This window comes from Eleutherodactylus coqui, chromosome 3 (assembly GCF_035609145.1).
Source record: "Eleutherodactylus coqui strain aEleCoq1 chromosome 3, aEleCoq1.hap1, whole genome shotgun sequence".
Taxonomy (NCBI): domain Eukaryota; kingdom Metazoa; phylum Chordata; class Amphibia; order Anura; family Eleutherodactylidae; genus Eleutherodactylus; species Eleutherodactylus coqui.
Genome location: NC_089839.1, coordinates 206145845 through 206165460, shown reverse-complemented (window position 1 = coordinate 206165460; position 19616 = coordinate 206145845). Strand labels below are relative to the sequence as shown.

Sequence of the window (19616 nt, the reverse complement as noted above, 5' to 3'; positions counted from 1 at the left end):
TACGATGGCAGATTTGGACACATTGCAGAATGCAAAGCATCCACTTGGGACCTCCTTATACTACAGTCCACAGGTGCTGGACTCTGGGGACCAATCATGAACATCCCCAATTAGCAAGAGTACATCGCCGGCAGTCAGCCCGTACTGCTCTGCTATCTGTGTAATGAATGGAGACAGTCCAGCCTCAAACATGCTTTGTACCAGGGAGAACAGGTACAGACTCCTCCATAGTCACCATTGGGGTGCAGCGCACATAACCTCATATACAGTGTACATTCCTACATGCCCATGAGGGTGTAACTCAAGAGGCGACAGTGTCTGGAGTCACAGACTACACAGAAAGAGAGACATTCCAGCAAGTGACAAGTATGGGCCTCATTCACCCGCTGACAAAGGGATAGAGTGCAAGGACAGATGAAAGGGGGGCATATAGACAGCCAGAGAATGGGGACAAGTAATCAGAGGAATGGGCTCATACAATGAAGGACAGGACCCCGGGGGAAGAGTGGGGGACAGGTAATGGGAGAAGCGGTCTCTTAGAATGAGGGAGAGGAACCCCAGAAGGAGATTGGGGGGGGGGGGGGGGGACAAGTAGTGAGAGGAGCGGGCTCTTACAATGAGGAAGAGGACACTGGGGGAGAAAAGGGGACAAGTAATGAGAGGAGTGGGCTTATACTAGGGGACCAGGACCCCAGAGGAAAATGAGGGAGAAGTAATGAGGAGAATGCGCTGTTTTTAAGGGACAGGAGGACCTCATAGAGATAATGAGGGAGAGGTAATGAGGGGGAACAGGGTTGTTCAATATGGGACAGGACCACAGGGGAGAATGGGGGACAAGTAATGAGAGGAGCAGACCGGTACAATAGAGAAGGATAATCTCCAGACACAAATTGCTATATATATTCAGATGTGTGCTTACTTTATAAGGTGAGAGTGAATAAGGAAACACAAACTCACATGATAAGGGGAGTCTTAAGATCCATCAAAGACTCCCCTAAACAGCAGCAGCAATAACTTCTAGAGAACCACAATCCACTGTCTCGTACAATGAGACAGAGGACCCCCAGGAGGACATTGGGGACAAGTACAGTGAGGCGGGGGATTATATTAAGGCGCAGGACCCCAGGGATCAAATGGGGGACAAGTAATGAGAAGAGTGGGCTTGTACAGTGAGTGACAGAACCCTGGGTGAGAATAGTGGACAAGTAATCAGAGGAGTGGAGTCATACAATGAGAGACAGGACTCCCAGGAGGAGATTGAGGGGGGGGGGGGGGGGGGTAACTAGAGGGGTGAGCTTTAACTAAGGCACAGGACCCCAGGGAAAGAATGGGGGACAAGTAATGAGAGAAGGGTGCTCCTATAATGAAGGGTAGAACCCCCAGGAGAAGATTGGAGGACAAGTAGTGAGGGGACTGGGTTCTTACAGTGAGAGACAGAACCCCAGGAACAGAATGGGGGACAAGTAAGGAGGAGTGTGGACTGTTACAATGAGGGACAGGACCCTGGGGGTGAGAATCAGGGACAAGTAATGAGAGGAATGGGCACATATAATGAGGATCCGGACCCTGAGGGAGAATGGGGGACAAGTAATGAGGGTAGCAGTCTCTTCAATGAGGGACAGGACCCCCAGGAGGAGAATAGGGGACAAGAAAAGAGGAGAGTGGGCTTTTACAATGAGGGACCGGACCGCAGGGAGAGAATGGAGGACAACTAATGAGGTGAGAGGGCTCTTACAATGATGTACAGGACCCCAGGGGGTAGGAAGTAATTAAAGAGGGAGGTAAATCCGAGAGAAAGCCAACAGCAGCAACAACAACAGGGAAATCATTAGTAGTAGAGACGAGGAGCGGGAGAATAGAATGACTGCAAAAATCATAAGAGCGGAGGAGGGAGGGGAGCTGCCAATTGTTGTTAAAGGTCAGTAAACAGGATGGTGGCTGAACCAGAGCTGTGGATGACGCCCCCCAGTGGCTGAGTGACTGTGAAATTGAGTGTCAGGCTGTAGATTTTTCTCTAGTTATTTTTAGAGGTAATTAGGCCGTATTCATACAATGCAGAGAAACCGCATGTATTTTTGGTGCAGTTTTCAACGCGGCTGTGGTTTTTGCTGTGCAGCTTTTGATGCAGTTTTAACCTGTGCATGAAGAATAAGCAGGTGCATGAACAGAAGGGGGAAGGGAGTGGCAGGAAACGGACACAGGAGATATTAAGTGTCCCTCCCGGGTCACAGGCTGTTTACTGCACACTTAACACATTGTCACCTAAGTGACCCGCAGCATGAGTGGAGTCAGAGATCCCGGCCCCCAGTGACCCCGCTCACCCTCCATCCACAGGGAATGCTCTTACTGCTGGGTCCTATTGAAGAGCTGAGTGCAGAGGTCAGAGCTGGGCCTATTCTCTGCTGGGAGATGAAGAGAGGCATGAACACATTGAGGTGACACTAATACCCTCTGCAGGTACCGCCGCCTGCTCGTATTTTCCAGTTTTCCCCCAGCTGCCTCACACATGCCTGGATCTCCCCCAGCAACTTACAAAGAACATTCCTTTGATGCCTTGGATTTTCCAGCCTCTGTTTCTTCAGCGCTGCGATCCTTAACCAGCAAGTGCAAGGCCAGTAACACCCCGACACCACTTCATTTCCAGAAAGTCCTCCCTCCAGTGACAACACTGTGACTTCACCATGACCAACCATATGAGCAACTCAGCACGAGCCTTGTGGCAGCACCCTGATGTGCCTGTCATCTGTGGGGGCAAAGTTCAACTTCAGTGACACCAATTTATGAAGAAGGTTGGGTTGCAGGAAGCAATGATATCACTGACTGCTAGGAAACCAGGTCACAGGTTCAATGACTGGTCCAATGGATAGACCAAAGAGCCAAGGTTGGCCCCATCTCTCTGACTTTAGGGAAAACACTCATAATGCTCCTTTCTCCTATAATCTGTTGGAAAAGATGGGCAATATTAGGGCAGAGGGTGCTATTTGGGGGCATGAACCATAAGAAAAATTGTGGGGATGTAATGTGATCAGGTGGTTCCCCAATTCCTCCACAGGTTTTCGCATTTGGGAAGTACGCAGGCAAACGCAACCCAAAAAGAAACTAACAGTCTCCAATTTCCGGTTTTGCAGATACAAGCAGTAGGCACACTTTCAGTCTGGGTTTACTTGCGTCTCTGACTGAGGGTGCATTCACATGGGCGATTTTCACGCGTGATATCTGACCAATTGTGTTACGGTCAGTTATTGTGCGTGAAAAGAACACATTGCTGTCAATGTGTTTATTGACTTTAGCAATTTTTCTCTTGAACCAGTTGTCCGAGGTTGAAAAAATCTGCACATGTCCTATTTTTGGATGATTCTATTTCCGAACCACTCATTCCCTATGGACTTAAAAAAAAGCATTGCATACGTATGTAAATGCGAGTGTCACGCGAGTGCAATGCAAATCTTTCCTATGGAAACAACATGCGATTTTTCATTTGTGTGAAAATTGCATGTTGTCAGAGAGGCAATGTGATGGGTTTTTCCTGCACATCGCATCGCACTCACAGTAGAAATCTTAGCTTTGCAAGTGCAATCTTGATCCAAGTTTCTCGGGCCACTATCGCACTCACCTGATGCCTGTCCTCTATCTGTGGGATTGCTGAAAACCCGCGTATTATTTGCTATGGGCGTGTTAAAAATCGTGTCGCACTTGCATGTATTTGCATGAAAATCGCATGTTCAGCGATGCAATGCGATTTTCTTGCAAATCACATCACATTTACAGTGAAAATTCCATTTTTACAATCGCGGAACTCGGACCAATATCACATTCGCATATGTAAATATAGCCTTACACTTTACTCTCTACTCTGGCGCAGTGCGGTTCACTTGTTCTCAAGGTGTTCCCTCTGAGAATAACTGGACGCTGCTCTCTGCCCTTACAGATTAGCAAAGTATCCCTCAATGTCCCTAAGTCCTGGCGCTTGCTGCTCCCTAACCTACCACGCTACACCAGGACCGGACCACCCTTCGAACACGTGGGCACATGACCTGGCATCTCTCATGCCCCTTCGACTATGGATTTCCTGCAGCACATTCTCCAGGCCATCCTTCACTTGGCCTGCATGTACCACCGCCTCACAATGCTGCTTACCCACTTCCACCTGTAAATCACATGTACAGTACGGAGGTATCGCCACCATCTTACAGGGGGATACAACATGTATTGTAAAGCCCCCTCATCCTTTGCATGCCCTTCAGAGATTGCCTCATGGAAACTGTAGATTTGACCGAGGAGATCTGATATGAATAAAGCGAGACCCTGGCATTAATATGATGCCACGGGTGCCGCTTTAGTAATAACGTCTTCTAGTGATGACTCAGAAGACCACATAATGATAGCAGAAACCCAAATAATAACCCAAAGCAGACGGACGCGATGCTTCTCCTTGACATGCACTATCTGTCCTCTCTCCTTCTATACCAGCTCAGGGTTATACTGCTTTAACTCCTTCTCTGCTGACATTAACTACAAATTTCTCGCCCCTACCCTGCAGGTCAGCGAGGCACATTTACCATTCAGGAGTTTGGAAAAGCTGGGTGACAAAAAGGGTGATTACTGTAATGGTGGCCATATTGGAACAGAGAATGAAAACAACGGATTAGAATTTTAAGGGCTTTTCCTATTAGAGACAATTATCTGCTATCAGGAGGCCAGGCGATAAATATGTGATTCCAACAGTCGTACCCACCAGGGATCAGACATTTATCCACTATCTTGTGAAAAGGTGATGTATATCTTTTATAGGAAACCCCCTTTAAAGAGGGTTGTCCAAGGTAAGAAAACATGGCTGCTTTCTTCCAAACACAGCGCCCCCCTTTGTGGGTTACGTCTGGTATTGCAGCCCAGCTTCCATTCACTTCAATGAAACTGAGCTGCAATACCACACACAACCCTATGGAGAAGGGTAGTGCTCTGTTTGAAAGAAAGCAGCCATGTTTTTCTAACCTTGGACAACCCCTTTAAGAGCTTGCAGCCCAGAGATACTGGGATTTCTTTGGGGGGTAAATTCTTCCCAGACACAGAGTATCTGTCCTGGCTGTAATCGTACCCCACTACTCTCTGGCATCCAGGGAGTTAAACATACCACAAGCATCCAAGAAAGTATGGGGTTAACCTGGCAGCAGTGAAGGTCATTTTCAGAACCAGACACAATGTATCTGCCAAGGCAACACATTCGCTGTCGGGTGCTTAACCCCTCGAGTGCCAGGAATGTGTCATATAGTAGATTGGTGATACATGTAGAGGACTATATAGCGTATCGGCCGCACAGCAAGACGTTTACTCTTCAGCTTTACTGGCGCCATTGTCGACTTTGTGGATGACTCACCGTAACCATTAGCTAAGGTACATGGGCATGCTTCATATAAGACGCTGATCAGATCTAACACTTTAGAAGGAACTTTCTTCAGTACTTGTCACCATATTACTTGGACTGCTGAGGAGAGAGCAGCAACACACTGACCCCTAGTGGTGAAATTATCATGAATTTCCACTATAACTTCATCAACTCATAGACTGAAATAATTCCGTATAATCCTGTAAATATACATTGATCAGCCGTAACATTACAAACACTCCATGAGACCTCTGCACAAGATGCAGATCCTGGAAGGCCTCGTTCACACGGTGGGATTTCACTGTGGACTTGATCAGGGCAGATTCTGTTGAATGCTATACAAACACGTACTGCAGTTCACACATTGCAGATTTTTCAGCATGCGCATTTTGAAATTTGCTTTGCGGGAAAAAAAAGAATTGACATGCTAATAGCACGATTCAGGCAGAGTTCCTCCATTAACAGGGGCTAAATTCACTTGTGGATTTCCATGTAAATCCGTGCCAGAAGTTCGAGGCTCAGCTTTAAAAGGGGTTTTCCAGTCAGCGCCGGCTGTCAGTTCTGGGATACATCGGGGTCAGAGAGGAAGCCGCTACTCCGACCCCTATATAGTGGCCTGTGCTTGTAATTACAAGCACAGCTCCAACTGACAACAATTACGAACGCTGGCCACTACACATGGGCTGGAGAAGCAGCTTCTACTCCAACCCCAGTGTATCCTGGCTCTAGAAAACCCCTTTAATGTATGTTCACATGGTAGGGTTTTCCGTGGCAAATTCTGCCTTTAGAAACCAGGTCAAAATCAATGACATAACGTGGATCTACATGCAGATTTTACTGTGTCAAACCCTGTCAACTAATTTCCGCATCGGAATTCCGCATGCAGATTTTGCACACTGACGGTAAAATCAGTGCGCAGAAACCACATCAGAAAGCCACAGATTTTGACCTGGTTCTTACAGGTGGAATTTACCACAGAATATTTCCAGGTAAATTCTGTCGTGTAAACATACCGTAGGGCTCGTTTACACGTATTGGTTTTGGTGCAGATTTTCCACAGTGGAAAAATCTGCACCTAAATCCATGTCAAATTGCATGTCGCTACATTTGAATGCACCCCTTTAAGGTACGTTCACACGGTGGACTTCACTGCAGAATCTTCCGCATGAATTCCGCCTCTAAAGATTGTGTCAAAATCTGCATCTTTCTGCCAGATTTTTTGAGCTGATCCATGCAGAGATTTAACCCTGAAAGTGGGCAAAATCTACATGCAGAATTCTGACATGAAAAATCCATCATCTGAACCTGCTGATGTGGAATTTCCGCTGCAGATACTGTACAGCAAATTCTGCTCCATATGAACATAGCCCAAGGCTGGGAGCACTCTGTGCTATTTCGGCCACGGTTTTGCGTCTTTAATACGGAAGTGTATCTTGGCCTGACCGCTCGTCTTCTGATCCAAACTTTGAGCATCATACATTCTTATAATACTCAGAGTTGGGGTCAGGAGACCTATGGTCAGGCCAAGGCACACTTCTATATCATGGATGCAAAACACAGCCGAAATACAGTAGTGTGTGCTTCCTGCCTCAGGGTGCTATTACAAGAGCGTTATCAATAATTGCTCGGCTGAAGTTGTAACTCCAGGTGCAGCCGGTGATTAACACTAAACTGCAAATCTTAGCAGTCGCCGATAGCACTCATGTAATAACACGCTGATAGATCTTTTTTTTCCCCAATTCTTCACCGTTTCAAGATAACTGCAGTTAGTGAATGAGAATATTCATTATTTACACAGCAGTAGCTAAAACCTAAGCTGAACTAGTATGCTGTCACAGCTGAGGACTTGCTACATTGTTTCAGACTGGACAATCAGCTGTAAGCATCTATCTCCCTCCTGTCCTGTTAGTTTGTTACAATGTATCAGTGCAGGTAACCTATCATTTTATCTGATCGTCATTGTAACAAACCTTCAGCAGGAAAGTCTTATCCACTCACTGACAGCAAGAAGATCTTGAAAGTGGTGAAGAGTTGAAACACAAAGTCTATTGGTAGTGTGTAGAACACCTCCTCGCGCAGCGATGAATCTTCCTTTTCCTCACACTAGATCTGCCCTTTATATTGGATTGGACATAAATCTGTGGTTTGAGGTTTGTCCTTCGGTAGCAGATGTCAGCCTGATTGTGAGATGTTAATATCTGTGGTTTGGTGTCGCCCCCGCCCCGACACTCTTCATCACGCGGTTTTCCTTGGCCTCAGACATTAACATCAGTTATACATTAATGAAATTAACAGCTAATTCAGGAGCCACCATCAATTACACCCCAGGAACCCAATCTCACAACTCTTGTACATCTGACAGAGCAGCACCCAACACAACCAGAGAGCCATCTGTGCTACCCTGCCGCCTGATCATATTGGGATGTGGTGACAGTCACATTAGTGGCAGCTTTTCCATGCAGCGGGCCATCACCTTTATAGTGGGAGGGAAGATGATGTAGGATGTACAAACACACATTTACAGGGGGATTTAAGGGACCAGTTTTCCTCATAGCACATATACTGTATGAGCTAAAAGTCTCTGGAGGTTATAACAGTACTGGAGCTTTTTAAGAGGAGCAGCTGATATCAATCACATATGATGCAAATATCTCTGGAGGTTATATCAGTACTGGAGTGTTATATTAAGAGCATCTGATATCAGTCACATATAAGCCCCTTTACCATCATGGTAGTATAGGCGCCACTTGCAAACTTCTCTAATTTCTTAGAATTGCAGCAAAGAGAAAAAAGGGGTTTTCTAGGACTAAACTACTGATAGATCTAATCTCAGGATAGGTCATCAATAGTTGATTGACAGGAGTCTGCTAATCAGGATGCTCGCCGATTGGCTGATTGAAGAGGCTTCTTCTCAGACCTGTGACATCACATTCACTGGTTACATGGTCTGAAAGTAATTCAGTCCCATTCAAGTGAATGGGATTCAGCAGCCATAACAGATACAGCCACTATACAATATACAGCACTATTCAGCGCAGCATTGGTAAGGGGGGAGAAGGCAGCGCAGCATTGGTAAGGCAGAAGAAAGCAGTGCAGCTTTGGTGAGATTGGAGAAAGTAGTACAGCATCAGGAGGGAGAAGGGTGGTTACACAGGCGTAATTCACTGCGTGCCATACGTGAGGTGGCATGCAGCAAGTATGCAATGACATTGCGTACTTTCTGCATGCTGCCAATCACCATGCAATAACGTGGTGTGTATGCGTGCATAATACATGCCAAGACAGAACATTTAATTTAATGTGTGTGAGTTTCAAGATAGGACCTTATGGCAGATTGGGACAGCGTATTATGCTCGCGTAATACACTGTTACCACATGCCCATCTGAAGAAGTCCTTAGTAGTAAGGCAGGAGAAGGCAGTGCAGTGTTGGTGAGGCAGGAGAAGGCAGTGCAGTGTCGGTGAGGCAGGAGAAGGCAGTGTAGAGTCGGTGAGGCGGGAGAAGGCAGCGCAGCACTGGTGAGGTGGGAGAAGGCAGCATGAGATGTGCAGTAATCAGTGACAACCCTGCCACTCTTCACACACATTCCTGGCTTCCCTCATTCTCTCAGCGTTGTCTTCTCTTGTACCTTTAGAATAATCATTAGTGCTCATATTGACTTGTCAGACTTGATCCATCACGGTGCAGTATATACATGTCCAGTCTAATGCAAATACCCTGTTTCCCCGAAAATAAGACAGTTTCTTATATTCGTTTTTGCTTCAAAAGACTTCACTTTTTTACATGTATAGCTGCCTGAACACTATTTAAATTTACTTTTTTAATTAACTGTAACTAGGGCTTAATTTTGGAGCAGGACTAATAGTTCAAGAATCCTTAAAAATCCTGAAAAAGCAGTCTGCATCCACAAAAATCTTAAAAACATGCTAGGTCTTATTTTCAGGGTAGATCTTATTTTCAGGGAAACAGTGTATCACTTAACCCATATGATCAAGAAATTTTACAACTTTGTATTTGATTGCTGTCAGTGAATAGAAACATTGTTTCCAACACCAGTATATTGTCCAAACCCACCAGCTGTGTGAGCAGGACAGTTCAGGGTGGATTTTCATCCTTTGGATTATGATTCAGTGCTCCAGTTATAAATAATATCCAGTTAAGTGTATCTTAGCCAGGGTTCCCAAGAATTTTGTGGTTCGTTGAGCTCTGATCAGGGGTCCCCAGAACACAGCAGCAACAAGAACTCTCACTTTTACAACAGGGAAGATGAACTGAAGTCTAACCAATGTCAGCAGATCATAGATCCTATGCAGTAAATGATAGTACCGTAGGAGCCCCCACACCAGGTGTGGAAGTAGAAATATTGCTAATGCCAGGGGCGTAACTATAGTGGGTGCAGGGGATGCGGTCGCACCCGGGCCGAGGAGCTTTAGGGGGCCCATAAGGCCTCTCTTCTCCATATAGGGAGCCTAGTACTATGAATAAAACATTATAATAAGGGCCCTGCTACACATTTTGCATTGGGGCCCAGGAGCTTTAAGTTACGCCTCTGGCTAGGGCCCCCCTGCATGCTCACAGTCAGCTGTGGACCTGTGCAGTATTGAGCCCTCATGTGTAATTCCTGCCTGCTGAGTACTGGGTCACATACCTTATGCTGGCGGTACGTCCAAGCGGAGAGGTCACATATGAAGGTTGGGACAGTGAGACCACACAGGTGACACGCAGGTGGCTCTCAGTATGGGTGCTGGCTGTGCCCTCCACTTCCTGATGCCAACTCAGCGCCTAGGACACAGGACTGTAGGGGTAGTGCCCGGACGAAGGGGTTTCTGTCTTGTCACTGCTTGCTCTCCCCCAGGGAGGGACATCTGGTGGTTTCCTAATGAGAAAGGCGGGAGTATTGTTCTTCTACTTCCTCCACTCTCACATGAATTTACCTCCAAGGTACAAACACAGAAGATAAGATTCCCAGCCGCTTAAAGCGCCGCAGACCTTGATTAACCTGTGCAACGCCAGCACACCTGAGTGCAATAATCACAGGCATCCAAAATACCAAGAGCCAAATACATGAAAAAAGCTCAGTATCACAGGCTGAGATACAGTGACTCAGATGTAGAGGATGTAACTCAGGATTGGTACAGGATTAGTCATGTATGTACAGAGTGACCACCAGCAGAATAGTGGGTGCAGCTCTGGAGCATAATACTGTTTGTAACTCAGGATCAGTACAGAATAAAGGCCCATTTACACTGAAAGATAATCGTTCAAGCGACAGTTTAAGTGATAGTTTTGAGCGATCATCTTTGCATTACTAAGTAGCTAACTAGCTACTTTAGAGTTAATGCAGGTGGAGCGGGATACTGCCACGATGGCTTCGAGAACAAAGCAGCTGTTTTGTGTATACAAATGGCTGCATTGTTCTTGGAGCATTCAGCTGGTGACCCGCTGAGAACTGGCAGCGGGATACCATATGAAAGAACACTATCAGCACCGCCCGCTGAGAAAATCAGCGTGCGGCGCTGATAACTGTCATCGGGGATTTCTAGTTTGCTAGAAATCACAATGAATGAATAGTAGACGATGACTGCGCGTTTAGACAAATTTTGAGCGATAATCGTTGTGTCTAAATAAGCCTTTAGTAATATATATACACAGTGACTCCAACAGCAGAATAGTGAGTGCAGCTCTGGAGTGTAATACAAGATGTAACTCAGGATCAGTACAGGATAAGTAATGTATGTACACAGTGACTCCACCAGCAGAATAGTGAGTGCAGCTCTGGGGTATAATGCAGGATGTAACTCAGGGTCAGTACAGGATAAGTAATGTATGTACACAGTGACTCCACCAGCAGAATAGTGAGTGCAGCTCTGGGGTATAATGCAGGATGTAACTCAGGGTCAGTACAGGATAAGTAATGTATGTACACAGTGACTCCACCAGCAGAATAGTGAGTGCAGCTCTGGGGTATAATGCAGGATGTAACTCAGGAGCAGTACAGGATAAGTAATGTACGTATACAGTGACTCCAACAGCAGAATAGTGAGTGCAGCTCTGGAGTGTAATACAAGATGTAACTCAGGATCAGTACAGGATAAGTAATGTATGTACACAGTGACTCCACCAGCAGAATAGTGAGTGCAGCTATGGGGTATAATGCAGGATGTAACTCAGGGTCAGTACAGGATAAGTAATGTATGTACACAGTGACTCCACCAGCAGAATAGTGAGTGCAGCTCTGGGGTATAATGCAGGATGTAACTCAGGGTCAGTACAGGATAAGTAATGTATGTACACAGTGACTCCACCAGCAGCAGAATAGTGAGTGCAGCTCTGGAGTATAATACAGGATGTAACTCAGGATCAGTACAGGATCAGTAATGTAAAGTATGTACAAAGTGACTCCGATAAGGTTATCTACGGTAGGTGGATATTTAAGCCGCTACAGTTATTGTGGAACTACAACTCCCAGCATGTCATGAACACATCGGGCTCTGTGTCCTTGGTGTAAATATAAAACTTTTAGGGGGTGTGGCAGGAAATTTAGAAGAATGTTAGTGAGAGAGAGGAATGGTGCAGCAGGGGATCATCCAGAGGCTGCAGATCTGCTATAGTCATCACATGTATCGGTCAGTGACCGGCTGCTGCCAGGCTCCTCGCTCTCCTCCATCTCTTCTCGCACTGATTTCCTTCTTTCTTTCTTGCCTTCCTTCTTTCTGGATATTTGACACACACTGAAAACTCATCACCGGCGTGTTAATGACCTCAGTGTATAAGTATGTGTTTCCTGCAGAGCATTACTCCTGTGTGCACACTATCCCTTAACACGCCATGTGTACACTGCTGGTGCCAACCTCCGCCCCGCCAACAGGCCCTGCATCAGCTGGCAGAGCGGAAATATGGACTCCTCATAAACACGCTGTCACAGGGGAATATGCTTCCCATCTTCAGCACTGGACAAGCAGCGGAACTGTTGCCACATGTACCTAAGGTGATGCCAGCGCCTCTGACCTATATAGGAGCTAGTGCTGGGATTGTCAGTGTAAGAAACCCATGAGGGGCACTACCTCATGAAACGGTACACAGAAGGGCTGATACAAAATATATACAAATAGGCCCATTTTTAAGAGTTGTCAAAGTGTTAAATTTGGTACTGCTAACCTCCTCAGGTGCCAGTGGGCCCAACTTACCCTGCATCGCCTCGGCTGCTGAGCCAAGACTGTGACCCTTCCCCTGTCCAGCATCTTAAAAAGGGTTTTCCTGACTTTTGTAAATTGACTTTAATGTTTGTGGGATGAAATTCTGTGTAACTTTGTAATGGAATGTGTGTTTCAGTTGCTCAAAATTGTAAAATCTCTGCTTGCTGTGGGAGAACAGGAACATTGTTATACATAAGGCCATCCTAACCTGGCCTTGTTCACAGAACTGAGGGCTTGTTACAATGTATCAGTGTGGGTAAGAGTTTGGCGCTTATTACCTGTGTATGGGCTCATTCACATCAGGGTTTTGCTTTCCATTTTTAACTGATCTGCTTTTTGAAATAGGTAGCAAAACATATTTAAAACTGAACCAAAAGTAACCACATTTCCTTTTTTTGACAGATCTAGTAGACCGATTTGTCAACAAGACCGAACTGACATTTTCTATTGTTTCCATCCATTTTTAACTGTTCTTCTTTTCTTCCCTTCTGCGCCCTCTGATTTATAAACGGATCTGTTAAATCGACAACAAAAATTGAACCAAACGAAAGGAAAGAAAAGGTCTTTTCTGTTCACTTTTCAGATTTGTAGTGGGAAAAAAACACTGCGGTCCGCGCTTTTGTCATTTACGCATAAAGCAGGCAACGGAACCGGACCTAACTGAAGCGCAGAAAATCCCATTGAAGTCAGTAGGAAGTTAAACGGAACCGTGTTTTTTCCTGGTTTGCTGTGCTTTGTCAGAACAGCAGAACGGAAATCAGAAATGCTAATACGAAGGAGCTGTAAGTAGTGCTGGATGGGGATGGGTTTTCAATTCACTGAAAGCAAGCAGAGATCTATTAAGTGCAGAAGTTCTCTTCAGGCATTAATGAAGCTCACTGACTTACATTGAGTGGTGACTTTTACATTTTAACATCCCTTCTTCTCTTCCATATCATACTGGGATCGTTCCCCTCGACAATTCTTCATACGGATTGTAAGCTCTTGGGCTCAGAACAGAAAGCAGAGCTCATGTTTCGCATGGTGAGACATCCCTGAGGAGCGGCGCCCCCGGGGAACCCTCCACCTGTAGCTTCTTGTACCGTGGGGTGAAAAGTGCACCTGAAAAGTCTTACCTGCGGGGGTAGAATTCCGAGGGGAACGCCATCAATCACATGTGTGACGGCGCCCACAACAAGTAACTGCCACGCCGGTCACTGTTTATTTGCACCCTACCTGGGCCCCAGGCGTATACAGTACACAGGAGTTTGGGATTAATCCCATTTCTTCCATCATATAAAGCAGATTATAAAGGGATTATCAGCGCCGCTCAGTAACCCCTTTACTGCCAGGAGCACAGCTGCCTCTGACGTATACAGGTAGCAGATGCCAATGGGATGGGCATGAAGCGAACATGTACGTGATAATCATAGATTAATGCAGTGGCTACACATGTAGAGTCTAACAGGTGCTCTTTAGCAGCAAACAAATGGTTACTGGGAAGTTTTGTAGTTTGATGCTAAGGAGCAACTAATGGTCAATAGACAGTATAGAAAATGAGGCAAAGGTCAGTAACTCCAAACTTACGATCCCAACAATATTCGTTGTATGACGAAAGGTTGGGCAATTTCTAGACTTTGGGGCATATTTACTTGAATCAACATATGAAAAGTCAGTCTAGGTAAGGTATGTGCCAGCGTAAGGCCCGGCACAGACGAGCATGTTGGTACAACGTATTCCGCACGTACGTAATACACTGTACCAATCTGCATAGGTGGTCATGTTGCCACTCACATGATGTGTGCAGGAAAAATCGCAGCAAGTCCCATCTTGGCACGTATTACGTGAGCATGCACGCCAAGATAGTACATGGCTATGAGCAGTATGTAATGTCAGTGCGTACTGACTGTGCCGCGCACGTATATCTCGCAGTCTGCACGCTGCAAGATACGCTCGTGTGAGCCTGGCCTAAGTGTGACAAATGTATTAACCCCTTCCGTGGCGGGTTTCCTACCACCCTGTCGTGCCCACCAGGGCAGGTTTATAATCATTGAATTTCAACTAATTTTGCAGTTGCGTTCCAAGAGCCATAACTTTTTCATTTTTCCATTGACCAGGCCATATGAGGGCTTGTTTTTTGCGGGACAAGTTGTACTTTTTGATGGCATCATTTTTGGGTATATATAATGTATTGCATAACTTTTATAAAAACATTTGTAGGAAGATTGGTGGAAAAAAAAGAAATTCTGCCATTTGTTTTTTGGATTTCCTTTTTACGGCGTTCAACATGCAGAATAAATAGTGTGATATCATTATTCTCTGAGTCAGCACGATTCCGGCGATACCGAGTTTATACAGTTTTTATGTTTCGGGGAGGAAAAAAAGAAATGGGGAAAAAAGAAAAAAAGGGGCCATGCCATTAAGGGGTTAAATAATGTACCAACTTCCTTCTCTGGGTCATTACGATGCAGGTATACCACATGTGTGATTTTATTTTACATTTTTTACAAAGTAAAGGGAGACAAGTGTTTTTATTTTTATTTTTTTATATAATTTTTTTACTTTTGTTTGGTTTTTTTTTTTACTTTTTTTACATTTTTGTCCCTTTAGGGGACTTCCACAGGGACCCATCAGGACCCCCTGATCACTTTCCGGGGTTCTGATGGTGACAGCCCTTTACATGCTGCAGTGACAGCATTTTACATGCTGCAGTCACATAGACTGCAGCATGTAAAGGGTTAACACAGCAGAGATCAGAGGTTTTCTCTGATCTCTGCTGTAAGAGCTGGTGCCTGCTTGTCCTCTGACAGCCAAGCAGCAGCTCTCCCTGCCACAAAGATCATCGGCTTGCTTCTGACAAGCCTATGGTCTCTATGGCAACCTGTAAACAAAGCAGGAGACTTAGAAGCAGGAGATTGCCGGCATATCGGCAATATCTTCCTGCTTCTCAATGTCCTGCTTTGTTCTTTGTGGGACTGTGCAGGCAGAGCACAATGTCACAGCTTGTGGCATTGTGCTCTGCAGCTCCCATAGTGATACATAGCCCGGAAATCTTCCGGGCTATATCACTATCGGCAGTGGAGCTCGTCCTGGAAAATTTCCGGGCGTGCCACTCAAGGGGTTAAAGGGGCTGATAAAGTTATTCCCTATTCACAGGATAGGGGATAACTTTATGGTTTGTGGGGTCCCCTACCGATACCGAGAATAGGGGATCTCAAAGGTCCCCCCGTGAATGAAACGATTGCATATGGGAACCACGACTCGATAAATTTAAATGAGAGCGCTGGAAACTACAGAGTATAAATACTCGAAAATCTCTGATGATATGATTGAAATAAATGGAGTCATGGCATTCATTCAGGCCTTTGAGACCCCTGTTCTTGGGATCGGTGGGGTTCCCAGCGATTGGACCACCACCACTCGTAAAGTTATCCTGTGGACAGGGGATAACTTTATAACTTACCACAACCCAGAGGCGTAACTTGAAGCTCCCGGGCCCCAATGCAAAATCTGTAACGGGCCCCCAACTATAATGCTTTACTCATAGTACTGGGCTCCCTATATGGAGAAAAGAGGCCTTATGGGCCCCCTAAGGCTCCTGGGCCCGGGTGCAACCGCATCCCCTGCATCCTCTATAGTTACGCCCCTGCCACAACCCCTTTAAAAGGTGCAAGCCTTTAGATACATTTGTTGCATCTAGCGGCACCTCCGTGCAACGAAACAAAACTTACACCAGCTGCGAACTGGCGTAGGGTTCAGTTATAATTTATGCCAATTGCTCTGGTAGGCCATGCACATAGCCACGCCCCCTAGTGTTAGGTCCTGCCCACCTCTTTTAGAACATGCTGGAGTCCCACATAAACATCCAAAACGTTACAATTTTGTCACTTGTGCGATAATTCCGGAACAAGGTATTTAATATATATACATCCTTTCTGTTTCATTTCCTTCAAGAGCTTTGCTTGCTGCCAATAAATGTAAATATTCTGAAAACCTGCACTGACCTACTCCTGCTCACACAGCTGAGGGTTTGTTACCATGTATCATTGTAGGTAATTCTCCATGAACAAAACACAAATCTCTCTCCTGTCCTGATAGTTTGTTACAATGTATCAGTGCAGGCAACGAATCAGCGTGGAGTTCACAGAGGATTGTAGCACAGGATTGCTCTGGACCTTTAAACAACTGAATGTTTCTTGTCTGATTCTTATGGCAGCGATAGATCCGGCTTCCATGCGTTAACGTGTGTTTTCTCCGTAGATGTGCAGAGAATTGGTTTGAGCTCTGTCAGTAGTGGTTTTCTGGTGCCGGCGGTGATTTTCATGCCACATTACCGGGGCGCTCCGCACTGACTCTGAGGTGGGTACAGCACCCTGTACAATGCTTTATGCTAATCAGTGCCCCAATTTCATGGTCCTTCCTTATGTGGCATTATTAGCTGGGTTCACTTCAGTTCACAGTTGCTGGTGCCCCCATCTTATTAACCCACTTACCCCTTTTGCTGTTGCATCCCCTCCTCCTCCTCTGTGGGTACCAAGCACGGCCCCTCCTTCACGCTCCAGCTGCAAGATCTCTCATTAATCACTTAAAACAGGCCCAGGAGGGGGGTATAGAGGAGGGGATTCCTGTGCCCCCCTCCAAAACTCCATGGCACCAAGGAAACAGCAGCTCTGCCCCAACCAATCCTGAGCTCGGACAGGAACAGGCGACACTGCCACCCACTCCCACACCTGCAGAGCATTGCACCCTCAACATGCCGGGCACAGTTTTTTGCTTTGATAGATAATAGGAGCAGTTATGACAAGCCCTGATAGTACATTATAACTGTATAATATATATACTGCTGAATGATACATAACTGTATATTATATCCTGTGTCACAGAGCCTTAGAATTTACAGTTATTACACGTATTATCCCATATAGAACACTAAGCAGTAAAATGAACTTATAAATGTCACTCTGTACTTCTGTGACCTTCTGTGAGTCAGCAGTCCACAGGATAATGCGTTATATTCATCCAGTAAGCTATTATACTCTGGATGGTCTGCTGACAAGAAATTATTACATTATTAACGCTATAACAATCACAAGTAAAGAGATTTCCCTGACCCCGATCATTACTTTATTGCATAGTTCAAGAACCTTCTATATGTGACTGATATAATCCTCTAGTACTGATATAATTTCTGGAGACATTTATATCATATCTCATTGATATCAGGCACTTCTCTTATAACGCTCCAGCACTGATATAGCCTCCAGAAACATCATATATGTGACTGATTACAGCCCAATCCCTTTTAACGCTCCAGTACTGATATAACCTCCAGAGACATTTGCATCAAATATGTGACTGATATCAGCCACTCCTCTTATACTGCTCCAGTACTGATATAACCTGCAGAGACATTATATATGTGACTGATAACAGCTGCTCTTTTATAACGCTCCAGTACTGATATAACCTCTAGAAACATTTAGATCATATATGTGATATCAACAGCTCCTCTTATAATGCTCCAGTACTGATATAGTCTCCGGAGACATTTACATGTTATGTGCACATAAAAACGATCATTTTTCGGCACACTTCCTCATGTAATTATTGAGATGTTCTGCCAACAGTAGAGGAACTGAACAGTCGCATAAAGGATCAGATCATGAATGATCGCTCCTGTGGCCGTCCATCACTGACCGGTCCTTAAAGAAGCTGTGATCTATTTGCATTCTTCTGGATTGGTGCTCGTTATGGGCAATTTATCTGACTATGGAAAATGTTTAAGGCTACATTCCCACGAACGTATATCGGCTCAGTTTTCACGCCGAGCCGATATACGTCGTCCTCATCTGCAGGGGGGGGGGGGGGGGATGTAAGAGCCAGGAGCAGGAACTGAGCTCCCGCCCCCTCTCTGCCTCCTCTCCGCCCCTCTGTGCTATTTCCAATGAAAGGAGGCAGGATGGGGGCGGGGCTAAATTCAGTGAATTGGCCTCGCCCCTGTTCCGCCTATCCCCATTGCAAATAGTGCAGAGGGGCGGAGAGGAGGCAGAGAGGGGGCGGGAGCTCAGTTCCTGCTCCTGGCTCTTCCATCCTCCCCCCCCCCCCTCCTGCAGATGAGGACGACGTATATCGGCTCGGCGTGAAAACCGAGCCGATATACATTCGTGGGAATGCAGCCTTAGTTTGTAAGTTTCTGTGGCCAGGGATGATGGGAGAGATACATTGTGTGTTTTGCTTCTTTCTACACTGAACGAGAATCGTTTGCATTAGCGAGCGAGCTGGTGAGGTCATCACCGGCTCGTTTGCACTCAGGGTGCCTTCACACTTGCGATCGCGATATTTCTGCGTTACTTTAATGCAAATGTCAATGGGAATTTCTAATATTAAAAACGCATTGCACAAAAATTGCAAGTTTGTGCTTTGCGATTTTTGTGCGATGCGTTTCTAATATTAAACAGTCCCAGTGACATGTACGTTAAAAAAACGCAGCGATATTGCGATCGCAAGTGTGAAGGCATCCTCATGCAGCCTATTCAGACAAGCAGATTCAATGTTGACTGTTCCAGTTCAGTGTTTTACATTCCTGTGTTACACGCGAACGAGAAGTGTTTAACGTGAACGATAAGTGAATGAGCCAACAATGATTTTTCGTCCTGCAGAAACTGAACGACGAATGAGAAGCAAGCGATTCTTGTTCGGCGTTGGCGCGCATGGGACTGAACAATTACACAGGTCTGCAAAAAAAAATTTTAAGAGCTGTTTTAGTTATTCCACGAAATCTTTATATTTTTTGAAAATGACCTCCATTTTGTGATAGGACATCACGTTTCCTGACAATTCAGTTATCTATGTTAAATAAGGCAATACCTCAAAATAAATGAAAATAGACTTTTAAAATTAATTTTTTATTACAAATTTTACATGTAAATCCTTGTTGAACTGAAGTGAGCCACTAAAACACACTAAAATGGTTCCTTCTCCCTGTGAGGCTCCTCTTGGTACATTTAAGCTTGTGCGTAGCATCTGGAATGTCCTCTCTGAAGCATCCAACAGTAGTCT

At 45.4% G+C, this 19616-nt stretch overlaps 1 protein-coding gene and 1 long non-coding RNA gene across 3 annotated transcripts in view; one reads left to right on the top strand and one right to left on the bottom strand.

The window, feature by feature from the left end:
* The window catches only part of SEMA3B (semaphorin 3B), a 32506-nt gene extending 22246 nt beyond the window's left edge, over positions 1-10260 (bottom strand). The window contains exon 1 of one of the 2 annotated variants that reach the window (XM_066596877.1): positions 10031-10260. The gene's annotated coding sequence lies outside the window, so the exon portion shown is untranslated. Of the gene's footprint in view, positions 1-2533; positions 2558-10030 lie in introns of those variants that run through there. The other variant, XM_066596878.1, reaches the window with a different exon arrangement.
* A 2987-nt stretch (positions 10261-13247) lies between these two features.
* LOC136619952 (uncharacterized) lies at positions 13248-19332 on the top strand. Its single transcript, XR_010791093.1, has 3 exons — positions 13248-13360; positions 16818-16916; positions 19217-19332. It is a non-coding gene; the product is annotated as an uncharacterized lncRNA (long non-coding RNA).
* Positions 19333-19616: the final 284 nt, after the last annotated feature.